The sequence below is a fragment of the Macaca thibetana genome, chromosome 11 (assembly GCF_024542745.1).
Source record: "Macaca thibetana thibetana isolate TM-01 chromosome 11, ASM2454274v1, whole genome shotgun sequence".
NCBI classification, from domain to species: domain Eukaryota; kingdom Metazoa; phylum Chordata; class Mammalia; order Primates; family Cercopithecidae; genus Macaca; species Macaca thibetana.
The window spans coordinates 117,609,719-117,627,807 of record NC_065588.1 but is presented as its reverse complement, the minus strand read 5'-3'; the positions used below and the strand labels follow the sequence as shown (position 1 = coordinate 117,627,807).

General features: G+C 51.9%; 1 protein-coding gene across 2 annotated transcripts in view; it reads left to right on the top strand.

The window, feature by feature from the left end:
* Positions 1 to 18,089, top strand: part of CAMKK2 (calcium/calmodulin dependent protein kinase kinase 2) — a 61,132-nt gene continuing 43,043 nt past the window's right edge. For both annotated transcript variants that reach the window (XM_050748005.1, XM_050748002.1), the window contains exon 1: positions 1 to 100. The gene's annotated coding sequence lies outside the window, so the exon portion shown is untranslated. The remainder of the gene's footprint in view (positions 101 to 18,089) is intronic.

Below are 18,089 nucleotides of genomic sequence, written 5' to 3'. Positions count from 1 at the left end.
AGGAGAGGAGCGCGCGGCCGTGCAGAGCAAGCTGAGCTGAGCTGAGCCGAGCCGAGCTGGGGGCGCAGAGCGCGGGAGGCGGCGGCGGCGCGGAGCCCAGGTGAGCTGGCGGTAGCCGGGCCCGGGGCAAGGGACGCAGCCGCCGCGGCCCCGGGCGCCCGCTCCGTTTCCCTCTCGAGGTGGGGGACAGCGCCGGAATGGCACACAAAGCCCCGAGGCTGGCCTGGGGCTCCCAACACCGAGGGACCCCACGTGCGCCTCCCCACGCCCTGCCACGTGGAGGGACACGGTCCCCGACACCCCTTCCCCGGCGTTCTCGGGGCGCTGTGGGCCGCGGGATGGCCTCCTCAGCTGGGCCGCGCCCTGTCCGGGTGGCAGGGGCGGTCCTGGAGTTTGGAACCGCTGTCACTGGGGGCCGGGTCCGTCAGGGTTCGTGGAGGCGGCCTAGGCCCACCCCCTCGCGTTTGACAGGTGGGGAAATCTGGAGCGCTCCGGGGAAGAGACAACCAGCGGACTTTGAGCACCCCCACCCCGCAGCCTGCCTGTCTCGGGGCAAACCCAGGCCCTGGTGGCTTGGACACCAGGTGGCAGGACCCTAGGCCAGCAGTTGTGGGGACCTAGGGGACCTTTGGCTGTCTTCGGTCTGCCCTTTGACCACCCCCACCGCACCTCTTGTCTCAGCCGGAGCCTCACAGGCTTGGTCCTTCTGACCTAAATTCACCTCGGGGTTGCAGTATGCTGTGAATGCGGAGAGGCGTCCGCCTGACTCTCAGGGACGCTGGCCCCAGCCCCTCTCAGCATTGGGGCTCGGTGCCTGGGGTGCCACCCGACCCAGCCTTGAGCTTTTCCTGGCTTTTCTCCAGCCCCTGCACCGCCTAGCTGGGGAAGTGGGGTGCTTTCACAGCTCTGCCAGCCTGCCCCCCTGGCCGCTGTCACTTGGTGCTGGACAGGATGCAGCTCAGCCCCTCCAGCCTCCCCCAGAAGGTTGAGCTTTGGGGAGGGCGTCTCAGTGCTGTCAGCAAGAGAGGGATACCTGGCCTCCAGATGGGACCTGCAGCGTCCGTCTCCCTACAGGCAACTTTTACCTTCCCCAGCCTGGTGTTTAGAATCCCCACGCAGGAGATAGAAACTTCAGGGGCCCTAGAGCTGTGCTGCCTTTTACCACTCCTCCTCCCCTAGTTCTGTCCCCAGAGGAGAGACAAGAGGATGGCTTTATATCCCCATAAGTTCCTTTGTTCCTTGGAGGAGGCGGGGGCTGCAACAAGGGGAGGGCTTTGGGGGAGTTAGCCACCCTCTTCCCTAATCACCCCACAAAAACATGCAGTTTCAGAATAAATAGTGTGCATGCCATGCAAATGCAGCTTTAGGGCAAGCCCCAGATACCCCTTCCAGACTGATGCTCATACACCCTTCCTATAGAGGAAGCAGGCACTGATGATGAGGATGCAAAATGTATTTTTGTAATGAAGAGTAATAGCCATCATTTGATGAGCCCCTAACTTGGATAATAATAAGAATATTTATTTATTTATTTTTTGAGACTGAGTCTCACTCTGTTGCCCAGGGTGGAGTGCAGTGGCACGATCTTGGCTCACTGCAACCTCTGCCTCCCGGGTTCAAATGATTCTCATGCCTCAGCCTCCCCGGTAGCTGGGATTACAGGCACTGCTACCACGCCTGGCTGATTTTTCTATTTTTAGTAGAGAAGGGGTTTCACCATGTTGGTCAGGCTGGTCTTGAACTCCTGACCTCAAGCGATCCGCCTACCTCAGCCTCCCAAAGTGCTAGAACTACCACAGCCCTGGACAATATTAATAATAATAATAACAGTAATTAATAACTAACATCTATTGAGTTCTTGCTGCCTGCCAGATTCTGTGCTATGTGTTGCATGCATTATCTCATTTAATGCCTACCAAATCCTACAAGGTAGAGAATTTTAACCCCATAGTAGAGATTAGGAGATTGAGGTTTACAGAAATCCTGCAGTGTTGCTAGGATTTAGCCCCATTTTATAGAAGGGCTCAGAGAAGTTAAGTAACTTGCCCAGGGTCACACAGCCAGTGCAGGCATGTCAGGCCTTAGAACGTTCGTGCACCTGTTCTAGAGCAGAGGCCCTTGCAAGGCTGCCCTGAGCTTCTTAAGGAGCCCAGGTGTTTGTTTTGTTTTGTTTATTCACTACATCCGTGTTCACCGATGCAGCTCTATACAGGGTCCGTAGTACTGCCCATCCTTAGATGTGGCTAGTGGGCTGGTAGCCAAATACAGTCACTAATAACAACGCACTAGTTCTCATCTGGGGGTGGTCCCACCCTCCTGGCAAGGATTTGGAAAAGTGTGGGAGTTAGGCCGGGCGCGGTGGCTCAAGCCTGTAATCCCAGCACTTTGGGAGGCCGAGGCGGGTGGATCACGAGGTCAGGAGATCGAGACCATCCTGGCTAATACGGTGAAACCCCGTCTCTACTAAAAAATACAAAAAAAGTAGCCGGGCGAGGTGGTGGGCGCCTGTAGTCCCAGCTACTGGGGAGGCTGAGGCAGGAGAATGGCGTAAACCCGGGAGCCCGAGCTTGCAGTGAGCTGAGATCCGGCCACTGCACTCCAGCCTGGGCGACAGAGCGAGACTCTGTCTCAAAAAAAAAAAAAAAAAAAAAAAAAAAGTGTGGGGGCGACTTTTGGTTGTCATGATGCTAAGCACTCCTGGCTTTTAGTGTGCAGGAGCCGGGGATGCCTACTAAAGTGTCCTGTAGGCAGGCCAGGGCCACAACATAGACAATCATCCTACCCTGGCCAGGCGTGGTGGCTCACGCCCGTAATCCCAGCACTTTGGGAGGCTGAGGCAGGAGGATCACCTGAGGCCAGGAGTTCGAGACCAGCCTGGCCAACATGGTGAAACCCCGTCTCTACTAAAAATACAAAACAATTTGCCGGGAGTGGTGGCACACGCCTGTAATCCCAGCTACTCAGGAGGCTGAGACAGGAGAATTGCTTGAACTTTGAAGGCGGAGGTTGCAGTGAGCTGAAATCGTGCTGTTGCACTCCAGCCTGGGGCACAAGAATGAGACTTCCTCTCAAAAAACAAACAAAAAACAACAACAAAAAAAAATCACCCTCCCCCAAATGCCAGCAGTGCCACTGTTGAGAAACACCACAAGGAATGAGTGCTGTTGCGATGGAAGGAGCACAGGTCACTGAGGGTTCTGGAGAAATCTCCTCAGACTGGTGTGAATCTGGGAGGCTCCCTGAAGGAGGTGTCATTTGTGCAGAGCCTTGAAGGATGGGCCAGAAATGGGAGATTGGATGGGAGTAGGAGGGGAAGGGGATAGGGTGGGGTGACCTAGCAGGGACCTCTGTGCAGTAGCCGGGGGTTTCCTCTTTGAGAACCTCATCCTAGATGGAAGATGAGTGGCCAGACACCACTCTCAGGGGAGAGGACCAGGCCAAGTGGGGTAGGCCAAGCCTGTTTTCAAGGCATTTTGGCTCAAATTTTAACACGGGCCACAGAATTACCATTATTCTATCAACTCATTTTATGGAAGGTCTCAGAAAGGCTAATTTGCTTAGGGTCACCTGTGATCTTCTTCCCTCCCCAGGATACTTTCTTCTGGTGGTTATGGGAAACATTTCATTTCCTGATCCTGGGGATTTGGGGCAAATGCTATTTCAGATTTTCCTTTAAATCAGAGGGTCTTATATTGCTTTGTTTCTTTTCTTTTCTTTTCCTTTTTTTTTTTTTGAGATGGAGTTTCACTCTTGTTGCCCGAGCCAGAGTGCAATGGCATGATCTTGGCTCACTGCAACCTCCACCTCCCAGGTTCAAGTGGTTCTCCTGCCTCAGCCTCCAGAGTAGCTGGGATTACAGGTGCCCGCCACCACACCTGGCTAATTTTTTGTATTTTTAGTAGAAACGGGGTTTCACAATGTTAGCCAGGCTGGTCTCAAACTCCTGACCTCAGATGATCAGCCCACTTCGGCCTCCCAAAGTGCTGGGATTACAGGCATGAGCCACCGTGCCAGCCTTTATTTCTTTCCTTTTCTTTTTTTTAAGAGATGGGATCCTGCTCTGTTGCTCAGGGTGGAAGGCAGTGGTGCAATCATAGCTCACTGTAGCCTCCAACTCCTGGGCTCAAGTGATCCTTCTACCTCAACCTCCAGAGCAGATGGGACTACAGGTGCATGCCACCATGCCTGGCTAAATTTTTAATTTCTTTTTTTTTTTTTTTTTGAGACGGAGTCTCGCTCTGTCGCCCAGGCTGGAGTACAGTGGCCGGATCTCAGCTCACTGCAAGCTCCGCCTCCCAGGTTCACGCCATTCTCCTGCCTCAGCCTCCCGAGTAGCTGGGACTACAGGCGCCCGCCACCTCGCCCGGCTAATTTTTTTGTATTTTTTAGTAGAGACGGGGTTTCACTGTGCTAGCCAGGATGGTCTCGATCTCCTGACGTCGTGATCTGCCCGTCTCGGCCTCCCAAAGTGCTGGGATTACAGGCGTGAGCCACCGCACCCAGCCTAAATTTTTAATTTCTTTACAAAAACAGGGTCTTACTATTTTGCCCAGGCTGCTCTCGAACTCCTGGATTCAAGTGATCCTCCTGCCTCAGCCTCCCAAAGTGCTGGGATTGGATTACAGCCACTGTGCCCGGCCTGTTGCTATTTTTCTTCCATGTTTTGCTTTCCCATTCACTTCTTCCCTTTGGATGGGGTTAGAGAACCTGGATATGGGGTTCAGGCCGGCTGGCTGCATGGTGCTGCTACAGCCTTAGCCTTGTGTCTGTGTCTCTTTCCTGACAGTTGAGGAAATTGCATTTCCCTTTCGAAATTGACCTTCTTTCAGGCTGTGCTTGTTACCTTACTGACCTGTTAGTAGAGATTCGTAAGGGCTTCTTTTCTTTTTAAAAAAATTGAGGAGGGCTGGGCGTGGTGGCTCACGCCTGTAATCCCAGCATTTTGGGAGGCCGAGGCAGGTAGATCACTTGAGGTTAGGAGTTCAAGATCAGGCTGGCCAACATAGTGAAAGCCCGTCCCCACTAAAAATACAATAAAAATGAGTCGAGCGTGGTGGCTTGTGCCTGTAATCCCAGCCACTTGGGAGGCTGAAACAGGAGAATCACTTGAACCCCGGAGGTGGACGTTGCAGTGAGCCAAGATCGTGCCACTGCACTCCAGCCTGGGCAACACAGCAAGACTCTGTCTCAAAAGAAAAAAAAAGTTGAGGTGAAATTCACATAATACAAGCTTAACCATTTTATTTTATTTTATTTTATTTATTTATTTTTTTGAGATGGAGTCTCGCCCTGTTGCCCAGGCTGGAGTGCAGTGGCGTGATCTCGGCTCACTGCAACCTCTGGCTATTGGGTTCAACTGATTCTCCTGCCTCAGCCTCCCGAGGAGCTGGGATTACAGGCACGTGACACCATGCCCAGCTCATTTTTGTATTTTTAGTAGAGATGGGGTTTCACCATGTTGGCCGGGATGGTCTTGATCTCCTGACCTTGTGATCCGCCCGCCTCAGCCTCCCACAGTGCTGGGATTACAGGCGTGAGCCACTGCGCCCGGCCTAAACTTTACCATTTGAAAGTGAACAATTCAGTGGCATTTAGTACATTTATAATGTTGTACAACAACTACTTCTGTCTAGTTCCAAAGCATTTTCATTAGCCCCAGAAGAAACCTAGTACCCATTAAACTATCACTCTCTCTTCCCAGTGCCCCGTGGCCCCTGGCAACCACCAGCCTACTTTCTGTCTCTCTGGATTTGCCTGTTTTGGACATTTCATATAAATAGAATCATGTAATATATGACTTTTGTGTCTGGCTTCTTTCATTCAGCATCATGCTTTCAAGACTGATCCATGCCGTAGCGGCTGTCAGTGCTTCGTTCCCTGCTCTGGCCCAGTACTATTCCATTGTGTGGATGGACCGCATTTTGTGTATACATTCATCCATTGATAGACATTTGGGTTGTTTCCCCCATAAGGGCATCTTAAGGCTACTTTGTCCATTCCTGTGTCTCTGTAGCCCTTCAGTTAATGAACTTCTGGGTGTAAGACTTTTTTTGTCACTCTGTTTGGAGGGAGAAGGTGATGGAAGAAAGGTTTCTTGAAATCACTCAGGAACCAGTTTCCTGACCCAAGGTTTTCAGGATTCCCTTCATTGAACCTTACCTACCCCACTACAAGAATTGTGGCTCCCCATTTAAACCCATTGCTGGCCAGGTGCAGTGGCTCATGCCTGTAATCCTAGCACTTTGGGAGGCCGAGGCGGGTGGATCACACTTAAGGTCAGGAGTTCAAGACCAGTCTGGCCAACATAGTGAAACCCCATCTCTACTAAAAATATGAAAATTAGCTGGGCGTGGTGACGCACGCCTGTAATCCCAGCTGCTCTGGAGGCTGAGGCAGGAGAATTGCTTGAACCTGGGAGGCGGAGGCTGCAGTGAGCCAAGATCAGTGTGACTGCTTTCTAGCCTAGGTGACAGGGCGAGACTTTGTGTCAAACACACACACACACACACACACACAAACAAACAACAATAACAACAAAACAAACCCATTGCCTCTTGGATCAATTCATGGTCATTTCATTACAAGCATGATTTTTCAGGGACAGTCTTGATTTTATTCAGTTCCATTCCTTTCAGTTATGACGATTTTTTGTTTGTTTTTGAGATGGGGCCTCACTCGGTCGCCCAGGCTAGAGTGCAGGGGTGCCATCGTGGCTCACTGCAGCCTCAACCTCCCAGGCTCAAGAGATGCTCCTGCCTCAGCCTCCTGAATAGCTGGGACTACAGCCCTGCGCCACCATGCCTGGCTAATATTTTTAATTTTTTTGTAGAGACAGGGTCTTCCTTTGCTGTCCAGGCTGGTCTCGAACTCTTGGGCTCAAGTTATCCTTCCGCCTTGGCCTCCAAAAGTGCTGGGATTACAGTTGTCCACCATTGCAACCGGCCATGTTTTGTTAAATGTAGGTCCCCATGTGATTTTGTCAGTATATATTTTGTGAGACTTTTTTCCGGGTAAGTAAATCCACAAAGTAGAGAAAACCAGACAGATAGTGCCACGGCCCTGTGGCCATGAGTGGAGTCAGCCCAGTCTGTCCTGATAGCTTTGCCAGGAATACCGACCAAGAAAGCAGAAATGGAAAGTTGGCCTGAGAGGAAGCCGAGCAGAGATCAGCTCCTGAACCCTTCCATGTTGCAGATGAGGGAGGCGGAGTGCAGAAAGGAGGGGAGGAGGTGATCCTTGTGGAACAATTCCCTTGAGCCACACTGTGTACTAGGGATTTCCATAGAGAAGATCGACTCGATAGCCACTTTCTAGGTAGGTCTGGCCGGCACCATTTCACAGATGAGAAAATCAAGAGGCTCAAGGTCCTCTGGGATCTGTATCCTTTCCTGATGACCTTCTCTTCCTGAGGTCTCAGGCCTCTCTTGGCTCCCCAAGCCCCCCCCACTTTTTTTAAAGGCAGGATCTTGCTCTGTCCCTCAGGCTGGAGTATGGTGGCATGATCTCAGCTCACTGCAACCTCTGCTCCCGGATCCAAGTGATTCTCATGCCTCAACCCTCCAAGTAGCTGGAATTACAGGCATGTCCCATCACGCCTGGCTAATTTTTGTATTTTTAGTAGAGATGAGATTTCACCATGTAGGCCAGGCTGGTCTTGAACTCCTGACCTCAGGTGATCCGCCTGCCTTGGTCTCCCAAAGTGCTGGAATTACAGGCGTGAACCACTGTGCCCAGCGTTGGCTCCCTTATGCTCGTTTTCTGATGGAGTGGAGTCCACCTTCCCCCGGGAGGTTCTGGGATGGAAAGCATTTCTGAATAGTTTTGGACTCTGAGAAATAAGATTTAGAGTTATTATTTGTTTTCTTCCCTGATTGGACCCTTTTCTCAACAAAACCAAAATAATAAATAGACATCATGATGTGAGTTCTGTTAGATTTTGTGGGGCAGACCCCTGGCTGCTGCTTTCCCGGTCAGGGATGTTACTGATGAAAATGGGAAAGGGATTATTTTAGCTGCCAGTGTTTTCGGTTTCAGTCATGTTTGTAGTATTGCCACTGAAGTTTTTTTTTTTTTTTTTTCAATTATGAAACATTTTAAGCTTAGAGAAAAGCCAAAGTTTTGCTTTGTTTTTTTGGACTGGCTCGCTTTTTGGAAAGCTGGAAGGAGGCCCAGGAGGTGACGGAAATGGGGCAGAGTGGGGCGTCCTGGCTCTGCAGCCTCACCCTTCACCCAGCCTGCTCTTTTGGTTGGGGTGGGGTGGGGTGGTGGTGCTGGTGACAAACTATGCCCTGGGGAACTGAGAAATGCTGGGACTTGGTTCCTGTCCCCCGAGAAGCTCCCAGGTGAGTGGTCTCGGAGCCTTTTGGAAAAGATGAACAATTCTGACATCCTTTCCCTTTTGAAAGGAATGAAAGAAAATGAGAAGATTCTGGTGTGCCCCCACCCCCACCCCACCCCATCCTGAAAGCTGCTGAGCAACTATTTTTATGTTGCCTCTTTTTATCCTGGTGGCTTCTGTAAATAGTTGAGAGATGGCAGTTGCAGAGATAAAAATGCTAATCCCAACCTGGAAGAGAGAGAGGGACGGTGGTCCTTGGAGGAAAGCGGGGTGGGAGTCGGTGGGGAGGCCAAGGTGTTGCCCCTCTGCCCACGTGGCTTAGGCATGAGGCAGGAACCCAGTGGGTGGGGAAGGAGCATTGTGGGTGGTGCCTGAGAGAAGCTTCTGTTAGAGAAGTTTAAATGGGGAACTAGTGTTTTGCGGGGGCCAGGGTGCAGGAGGGAGAACACACTCCCCTTTTTGTTTTTGAAATGTGCTTTGGGGTATTGCCTTCAAGGCTTCTGGCAGAGAAATAGTTTATTTAGGTTCATCCCGGACAGTTCTGCCCTCAGGGTCCAGGTGTGGGGACATTGGGCCCCGCACAGCTGCAGAGCTGGCCCCCTGCGTTCTCCTCGTCCCTCAGCTGAGGAGGCTTACAGCTAGATTTAGCATGACGTCCAAAAGGTGGGGAGGAGGAGGGAGAGGGGCCGTGGGTGGCCCAGGCACCGATGCCTGTGGGTTTCGAGCTGGCCCTGTCCATCTCTGATTTGCCAAGAGCATGTTGAAGTCTTTTTCTTGTTCATCGCAAACTGAAATTCCAGTTGTTTTCCCACCTCTTGCTTTGGTTCAGTGAAAGATTGGGAGGGATGCAGTGGGGGAAGAGGAAGGAAGGAAGATGGTTTCCACACTTTATTTCCAAATACCTCCCTCCCCCAAACACATACCCAAACTCACCCACACATTCATAACTTCCTCACACTTCAAGGCTGGGGCTACCTGTGCACACCCCTGGCTTTATTTTTATTTTTTAAATTTAAAATTTTTCAAGACAGAGCATTTCTCTGTTGCTCAGGCTGGAATGCAATGGTGCAATCACAGCTCAATACAGCCCCAACCTCCTTGCCTCAAGGGATCCTCCCACCTCAGCCTCCCATGGAACTGGGACCACAGGTGTACAGCACCACACTTGGCTAATTTTTAAGTTTTTTTTTTTTTTTTTTTTTTTTTTTGTGGCGATGGGGTCTTGCTATGTTGCCCAAGCTGGTCTCGAATCCTGGCCTCAAGCAATCTTCCTGCCTCGGCCTCCCAAAGCACTAGCATTACAGGCATGAGCCACCACCGTGCATGGCTCACACCTTGCTTTAGATGCCTGACTGCGTGACTGGGGCCATTCTTTCAATGATATTTCATTATTGACTGAGTAATAGCTGCCTAAGAACTCTTAAGACAGTTGGCCCTGGCGAGCAGCAAGACAGGGGAGCTGCTTACTCTGTGAGCATCCAGGGCCGCAGGGGTCACTGGGCTGCAGGGCAGGCCACCTGGATCTCCTCCTGGTCCAACTGCGAGCCTGCCGGGCTGCCTGGATGAGGTCATCTCAACTTCTCTGAGTCTCAGTGACTCCATCTGCAGCCTCTGTTGCGTTGATTGCAAAAGCCATGTGAGAATGTGCTCTTATGACACATGGAAGCAAGGATGTGAAATGATATGCATATGCTATTTTTAATTTTGTAAAATGTGATGCATATGGACAAGGGCTAGAGGGGAAGATGAAGAGTTAGCATGGCGGGATTAGAGATTTAAGATATTTTGTTTTAAAATAAATTGAAACCGGCTAGGCACAGTGGCTCATGCCTATAATCCCAGCACTTTGGGAGACCAAGGCAGGTGGATCACTTGAGCCCAGGGGTTTGAGACCAGCCTGGGCAACATGGCAAAACCCCATCTCTACAGAAAATACAAAAAATTAGCCAAGTGTGGTGGTGTGTGCCTGTAGTCCCAGATACTGGGGAGGAAAGGGGGGAGGATCACCTGAGCCCAGGAGTTTGAGGCTGCAGTGAGCTATGATTGTACCACTGCACTCCAGTCTGGGCAATAGAGTGAGACCATGTCCCGTCCCCCGCCCCCTGCCCCCGCAAAAAATGGAAGCCAATTGAGGGCCTTGAATTCAATAACTGCCAAAGTTCTTTCTTGGCAACAGCGTTTATGTAGTGAGCATTCACACTTGTGCTCTCCTGAAGCACTCAATAGCTGGATGATTGTGGGCAAGTCGGCCAGGCTCCCTGTGCCTCAGTTTCCTCACTGGTGGAACAGGGATAATAGCAGAACCTATTTAGCCAGGCATAGTGGTGCGCACCTGTAGTTGCAGCTACTTGGGGGCTGAGGTGGGAGGAATGCTTGAGCCTGGGAGATCAAAGCTGCAGTGAGCCAAGATTGTGCCACTGTACTCCAGCCTGGGTGACAGAGTGAGACCCTGTCTCAACCAAACTAAACCAAACAGTATCTATAACTCATAAGGTGGTTATGACAATTAAATGAGATGACACAGGCTTAGAAGAGTGCCAAGCACTCAAGAAGGCTAGCCATTCGTATCACTGCATCTGCAGCAATGCGATTCTTGCGTTGAAAATGTCAGTTTTGGCCGGGCGCGGTGGCTCATGCCTGTAATCCCAGCACTTTGGGAGGCCGAGACGGGTGGATCACGAGGTCAGGAGATCGAGACCATCCTGGCTAACACGGTGAAACCCCGTCTCTACTAAAAAAAAAAAAAATGCAAAAAACTAGCCGGGCGAGGTGGCGGGCGCCTGTAGTCCCAGCTACTCCGGAGGCTGAGGCCGGAGAATGGCATGAACCCGGGAGGCGGAGCTTGCAGTGAGCTGAGATCCGGCCACTGCACTCCAGCCTGGGCGACAGAGCGAGACTCCATCTCAAAAAAAAAAAAAAAAAAATGCCAATTTTTTTCTCCTCTCCCTGTTCATCAGCCCTTCCCTGCCCCATCCTTGATGTTTTAAGATTAAAAGAAAGAAGCAAAGCAGTGTTGGAAGTGCTGGTTTCTGCCTGTCAAGGTGAAGGCTGTCCAGGTTGCCAGAGGCCTCGTAGCTGCCTGGCAGTTTGGCCTGGATGAGAGCCCTGGGGTGTAGGGAGACAGCAGCTTCCCTGTCAATAGCTTTGTCATTTGTAAGTCAGGGCCTTTGACTGTAAATGAGGGAAAACTAATCACGAAATAGCTTAAGCAAAAATGGAAATATGTTGGCTCATGTAGTTAAAAACTGAGGTACGTGAGCTTCAGGCATGGCTGAATCCAGGTGCCTAAACAGTATCTTCAACCTCAGCTCTTTTCCATCCATTACCTCTCTTCTCTCTTCTTAGACTTCATTCTGAGGCAGGGTTCTCCCCAGCCCCTGGTAGCTTTAGGAATATATCCTCTGAGCTCTAGGTTCAACAGAAAGGACATTCTTTCTTTTCAACTTCCACAAAATCACAGAATAAGACCCAATAGACTGACTTGGGTCACACATTTACTCTTTTTTTTTTTTTTTTTTTTTGAGATGGAGTCTCACTCTGTTGCCCAGGCTGGAGTGCAGTGGCGTGATCTTGGCTCACTGCAACCTCCACCTCCTGGGTTCACGCCATTCTCCTGCCTCAGCCTCCCAAGTGGCTGGGACTACAGGTGCCCGCCACCACGCCTGGCTAATTTTTTGGTATTTCTTGTAGAGATGGGGTTTCACCGTGTTAGCCAGGATGGTCTCGATCTCTTGATCTCATGATTCACCCACCTCGGCCTCCCAAAGTGCTGGGATTACAGGCATGAGCCACCGCGCCTGGCCATCTACTCTCTTTTTTTGAGACAGGGTCTCACTCTGTCACCCAGGCTAGAGTGCAGTGGCATGATCACAGCTCACTGCTGCCTCAACCTCCCCAGCTCAAGCGATCCTCCCACCTCAGCCTCCCTAGTAGCTGGGACTACAGGTGTACGCCACTGAGCCCAGCTAGTTTTTTTTTTTTTTTTTGTATTTTCGTAGCAATTAGGTCTCGCCATGTTGCCCAGGCTGGTCTCAAACTCCTGGGCTCAAGGGATCTGCCCACCTCAGACTTCCAAAGTGCTAGGAGTACAGGTGTGAGCCACTGTGCCTGGCCCACACATCTACTCGGTTTCTTTTTTAGATAAGATCTTGCTCTGTTGCCCAGGCTGGAGTGCAGTGGTGTGATCTTAGCTCACTGCAACCTCCTCCTCCCGAGTTCAAGTGATTCTTGTGCCTCAGCCTCCTGAGTAGCTGGGATAACAGGCATGTGCCACCATACCCGGCTAATTTTTTTTTTGAGACGGAGTCTCGCTCTGTCGCCCATGCTGGAGTGCAGTGGTGCGATCTCGACTCACTGCAAGCTCTGCCTCCCGGGTTCACGCCATTCTCCTGCCTCGGCCTCCCAAGTAGCTGGGACTACAGGTGCCCGCCACTGCACTCGGCTAATTTTTTGTATTTTTAGTAGAGACGGGGTTTCACCGTGTTAGCCAGGATGGTCTCGATCTCTTGACCTCGTGATCCGCCCGTCTCAGCCTCCCAAAGTGCTGGGATTACAGGTGTGAGCCACCGCACCCGGCCTAATTTTTGTATTTTTAGTAGAGATGGAGTTTCACCATGTTGGCTAGGCTGGTCTCGAACTCCTGGCCTCAAGTGATCCATCTGCCTCGGCCTCCCAAGGTGCTGGGTTTACAGGCATGAACTACTGTGCCCGGCCTCACATCTACTCTTGAGTTACCCACTTGACAAGAGCAATTGGTACCCAGCTGGCCAGGCTTGAGTCACATGCGAATCTCTGAAGCTGATGGTGGGGTCAACCCTGTAGGGCCACATCTCACATGCAGGGATGGCTTCCCAGACATAAATTGGGCTGCTGTTATCAGACTAAAGAAACGTCAACTCTGGGCCAGCTAAAGAAAGCTTCTGACCTTCTGGGTGGCCTTGGGACAGAAGAAATAAACAACTTCTAGCCAGTATTTACCGAGTGCGAGCAGTGTCCTAGAAAGTTCTAGGCCCGGGAATTCAGCTGTAAACAAGGAGGGCAAAGCCACAGCTCTCATGAGTTTGCCATGTCCATGTCTCTGCGCCCAAATCCTGTGCATTTCTCCTCCAAGCACTTAGAGACCCTGTACCTTCGCTCTCATCTCTCTCAAACACAGGTTGAGGTCCCAGGAAGGCAGAGGAATGGGCTGCGTGCTCCCCCTTGTTAGAGATTTTGACCCAGCCTGGACTTTATTCAGGACGCAACATGTGGACATGGCAAGGCTATGCCTGTAATTGTTGGCCCCTTCCTGAAAAACTCAGCCCGGCCGGGTGTGGTGACTCACGCCTGTAATCCCAGCACTCTGGGAGGCCAAGGCAGGTGGATCACTTGAAGTCAGAAATTTGAGACCAGCCTGGGCAACATGGTGAAACCCTGTCTCCACCAAAAAAATACAAAAATTAGCTGGGTATGAGATGTGGGCCCAGGGGAGGGTATGGCCCGTGGCAGGCAGCCTGTCCTCAGCTTCGGGGAGGCACTGGGGAGTGGTGAGGACTGTGGCGTGCCGGCCAGTGTGTCCGCTCCCCAGAGCTGCAGCGAGTGGTTGCCAGGATAGAACACAGGCCCAGTGCTATCAGTGTGCAGTTCTTCAAGAGAATCTGTAAATTTGCACTTTTATCTGAAACCGCCTGGCTCTGAAATATTGGCATCTCATTCAAATTGTTATTTATTTATTTAGTGACAGGATCTCATTCTGCCACCCAGGCTGGAGTGCAGTGGTGCAGTCATAGTTCACTGCAGCCTCCAACTCCTGGGCTCAAGCCATCCTCCCGCCTCAGCCTCCTGAGTAGCTGGGACTACAGGTGTAAGCTACCATGCCCAACTAATTAAATAATTTTTTTTTGTAGAGATGGGGTCTCACTATGTTGCCCAGGCTGATCTTGAACTCTTAGCATCAAGTCATCCTCCCACCTTGGTCTCCCAGAGTGCTGGGATTATGGCCATGAGCCACCTCTCCTTCAAAGAGCTTTAAACCTGGGGTAAGGCCAGTATATCGGTGGCCAGATGTCACCCAGAAGTCACCATTTGCAACGTTTTTGTTCTAGGGACTGTGATGGGGAGGGGGTCTCTGAAGCCTGAGATGTCTCTATTGCCATCTGACAAGGGAGGGCCTTTGTTTTTGCGGACCCAGTCGTTTCAGTGGCCCCAAACCAAAGAGCACTGAAGGAGAACCGGTTGTAACAGTTGGTGTCACAATCTGATAACCCTGCTTAGCTGGACTAGGGCCCTGGGTCTGGAATGTTCCAGCACCTCCTCCGCGGATGCAGCTGAGCCTCTCAGGTCTCCCCCTCGAGCTTTGGGAAACGCCTCAGAGTCTGTGGCCTCCAAGGCAGCCAGCTCCTCCGAACCCCGCTGGTTGGGCGGGGTGGTATATTGTCTCCCTAGAGAAGCCGTGACCAAGTCCCACACGCTGGGCAGCTTAAAGAACAGAGATATTAGGCAGGGTGCGTTGGCTTACACCTATAATCCCAGAACTTTGGGAGGCTGAGGCGGGTGGATCACCTGAGGTCAGTAGTTCGAGACCAGCCTGACCAACATGGTGAAACCCTGTCTCCACTAAAAATACAAAAATTAGCCGGACGTGGCGGTGGATGCCTGTGATCCCAACTACTCAGGAGGCTGAGGCAGGAGAATCGCTTGAACTTGGGAGGTGGAGGTTGCAGGGAGCCGAAATTGCGCCATTGCACTCCAGCCTGGGGGACAGAGCAAGACTTCGTCATAAAAAAACAAACAAAACAAAAACAGAGATATATTTTGTCAATTCTGGAGGCCAGAAGTCTGGGATCAAGCCTCGGCAGCGTTGGTCCCTTCTGAGGGCTCTGAGGGGAATCTGTCCCAGGCCTCTCTCCTGGCTGCTGGTGGCTGTTGATCATCTTTGATGCTCCTCGGCCTCCAGAAGGAGCACCATCTCCGCCTCCGCCTCTGCCTCCGCGTGGCCTTCCCCCTCTGTGCTGCCAGGCTGTGTGTCTACCTTTCGCCTTTATTGGACTAGGCCTGTTGGACTGGGGCCCACCCTAATGACCTCATTTTAACTTCATAATCTCTGTAAAGACCTGTCTCCAAATAAGGCCACATTCTGAGGTCCTGAGGGTTAGAACTGCCATATAACTTTTTTGGGGGACACAGTTCAACTCACAGCAGGGTCTGAGCCCAGTCCCTGTAGCATTGCCCTGGGCCGCCCTCGGCTCTCGTCATCATCATCCACTTCCCACAAGGCTCTGGCCCCTTCCAGCCGCTCCTCCCCCACTTCGTTCCTGTTCCAGGGCTCCAGACCCAGGGAACTTGTTTCTGTTGCCTCCACTCTCCCGCCTCTTTTCCACAGGGGGCCTTCTCAGAAGCCGTTTCCCCTGCTGGGAACAAGTTCCTGCTCCCTTAGTACCTGCTCAGCCTGTAGGTCTCAGCCTAATAGACGTTCACCAAGAGGGACCTTCTTTCACCCCCCGCCTCCCTTCAAATCTAAAGTAGTCCCCTCTGGTATTCTCTTTGCTCACATCCTGGTCTTCTGCCCCAGTCTGTGTTTATAGATTCACTTGGGCCCTACTTTTTCTTTTTCAAGATGGAGTCTCACTTTGTCACCCAGGCTGGAGTGCAGTGGTGCAATCTTGGCTCCGCAACCTCTGCCTGCTGGGCTCAAGGGATTCTCCTGACTCAGTCTCTCAAGTAGCTGGGATTGCAGGCGCCTGCCACCACACCTGGCTAATTTTTGTATTTTTAGTAGAGACAAGGTTTCACCATGTTGACCAGGCTGGTCTTGAACTCGTGACCTCAGGTGATCCACCTGCCTCAGCTTCCCAAAGTGCTGGGATTCCAGGCATGAGCTACCGCGCCCAGCCTTGTGCACCTGCTTTTAAATGTTGGTCCCCCTCACTGGACTGTCAGTCCCCTTGAGGGCAAAAACCACATCTGTTTTGTTTATCCAGCACATGATCATTGCTTTATAATTACTAGATGAAAGAACGAATGAACGAATGCATTTCCTTGAGGACCTCTGTGGGCCTCAGTTTCCCCATGTGAGACAGGGTGTGGCTGGCTGAGCCCATTTTCCCAGGGAGGACATTGATGTCCCGGGCAGGACATCGTCCGTGGCCTTGGCAGGATCCTCGGAGCTGTTTTGGGCCTTTTTGTTGTGCTTGGGATGAGGCAACCTCAGGGGAGCCTGTACAGGTGTGTCTGGGCTTGGGAGCACCTCCTTGGCACCCACTGGCAGCTTGCCGCACGGGAGGCAGCGGACGCAGGTTGGAAACAGCCCCGAGGAAATGAGAAGGTGTTTCCTGGAGGCCTGCGCCACTCAGCTTCCTGGCAGAGGAAGGAGCGTTTCCCTCATCCTGGCCCAGGTCCCGGGGCCATCTGCTCCAGGAAGGCTCTGGTGGCTCGTGATGAGCTGCCCCGTGAGAGGGAACAGGGTAGAGGCACGGCCTTGGGGGATGGCCTCTGCCTGGATTTCATGGGAAAGGATGCAGGGCCAGGGCTGACATTTTGTCAAATCCAAGCAACTTTGCAAAAAAGTCCTCTCACTCTCCACCCCCTGGAATCGAATGCTTCACTGTCCTTCCCTGGCAGAGGGCCTGTCCTGTGAGGGTTACATGGCCAGGCGATTAGCTTGGTGCTGGATGCCTGATGAGAGCTCAGTTGAATGTTAGCCGTTGCTGTTTCTAGGCTAAACTATTGTCTTTTTGCATGATTTCTTTCTTCTGCACAGAGTGTTGGTAGCTTTCATCAGGTCTTTGCAGGGTCTGTGACTCCCAAACCATTCAGGACACTGGCCTAGACTCTGTAGGTGTCTGTGAGGCGAGAAGCCCCTGGATGCATCTCTTCCTGTCAGAGCCTGCAGCACTGAGGCCTGTGTCCCCGGGCCTCCTGTCTGCTGAGCTCTGGGGTTTCACGCCTGCCCTGCCAGCGCCGAGGTCCCCGCCCTGGGTTTGAGCCATCTCTCCTCTCCATCCTCCTCCAGACCGCAAAGGCCGAGACTCCATCAGAGCTGTGAGGGAGGCCAGGGCCAGATGCCAGCTTGCCAAGGAGGCCGATTAAAAACAGCCTTGCCGGGGGCAGATGGCTGGGTGCCCTTGGCCTGGTGTAGGCTTCGATAAGCAATTGTTTTCCTGTTGGTGAGAAAAAAAAAAAATCTCCTTTGACTTTCCCAGGCACTGCTGGGCCTCATTTTCTTCTCAGGAACTCTTGCAGCCCTGTCAGAGGCAGCTCTAGGATGGGGGAGAGACTGACCGCCTGCCCTGGGGGACGCAGGCTGGGCTGAGAGACACACTCAAGAGCAGACCAGCTTGCTTGGACATCAGTCCTCGTGGGAACATTCCAGAGCATAGGCTACCTACCAGAGCAGGCCGTGGGCATCTGTATTAGTCCGTTTTCACACTGCTGATAAAGACATATCTGAGACTGGACAATTTATAACATAAAGAGGTTTAACTGGACTTATAGTTCCACGTGGCTGGGGAAGCACCACGATCATGGCAGAAGGCAAGGAGGAGCAAGTCCCGTCTTACATGGACGGCAGCAGGCAGAGAGAATGAGGAAGACGCAAAAGCGGAACCCCCTGATAAAACCATCAGATCTCGTGAGACTTACTACCACGAGAACAGTATGGGGGAAACTGCCACCATGATTCAGTTATCTCCCACTGGGTCCCTCCCACAACACATGGGAATTATGGGAGTACAATTCAAGATGAGATTTGGGAGGGGACGCAGAGTCAAACCAT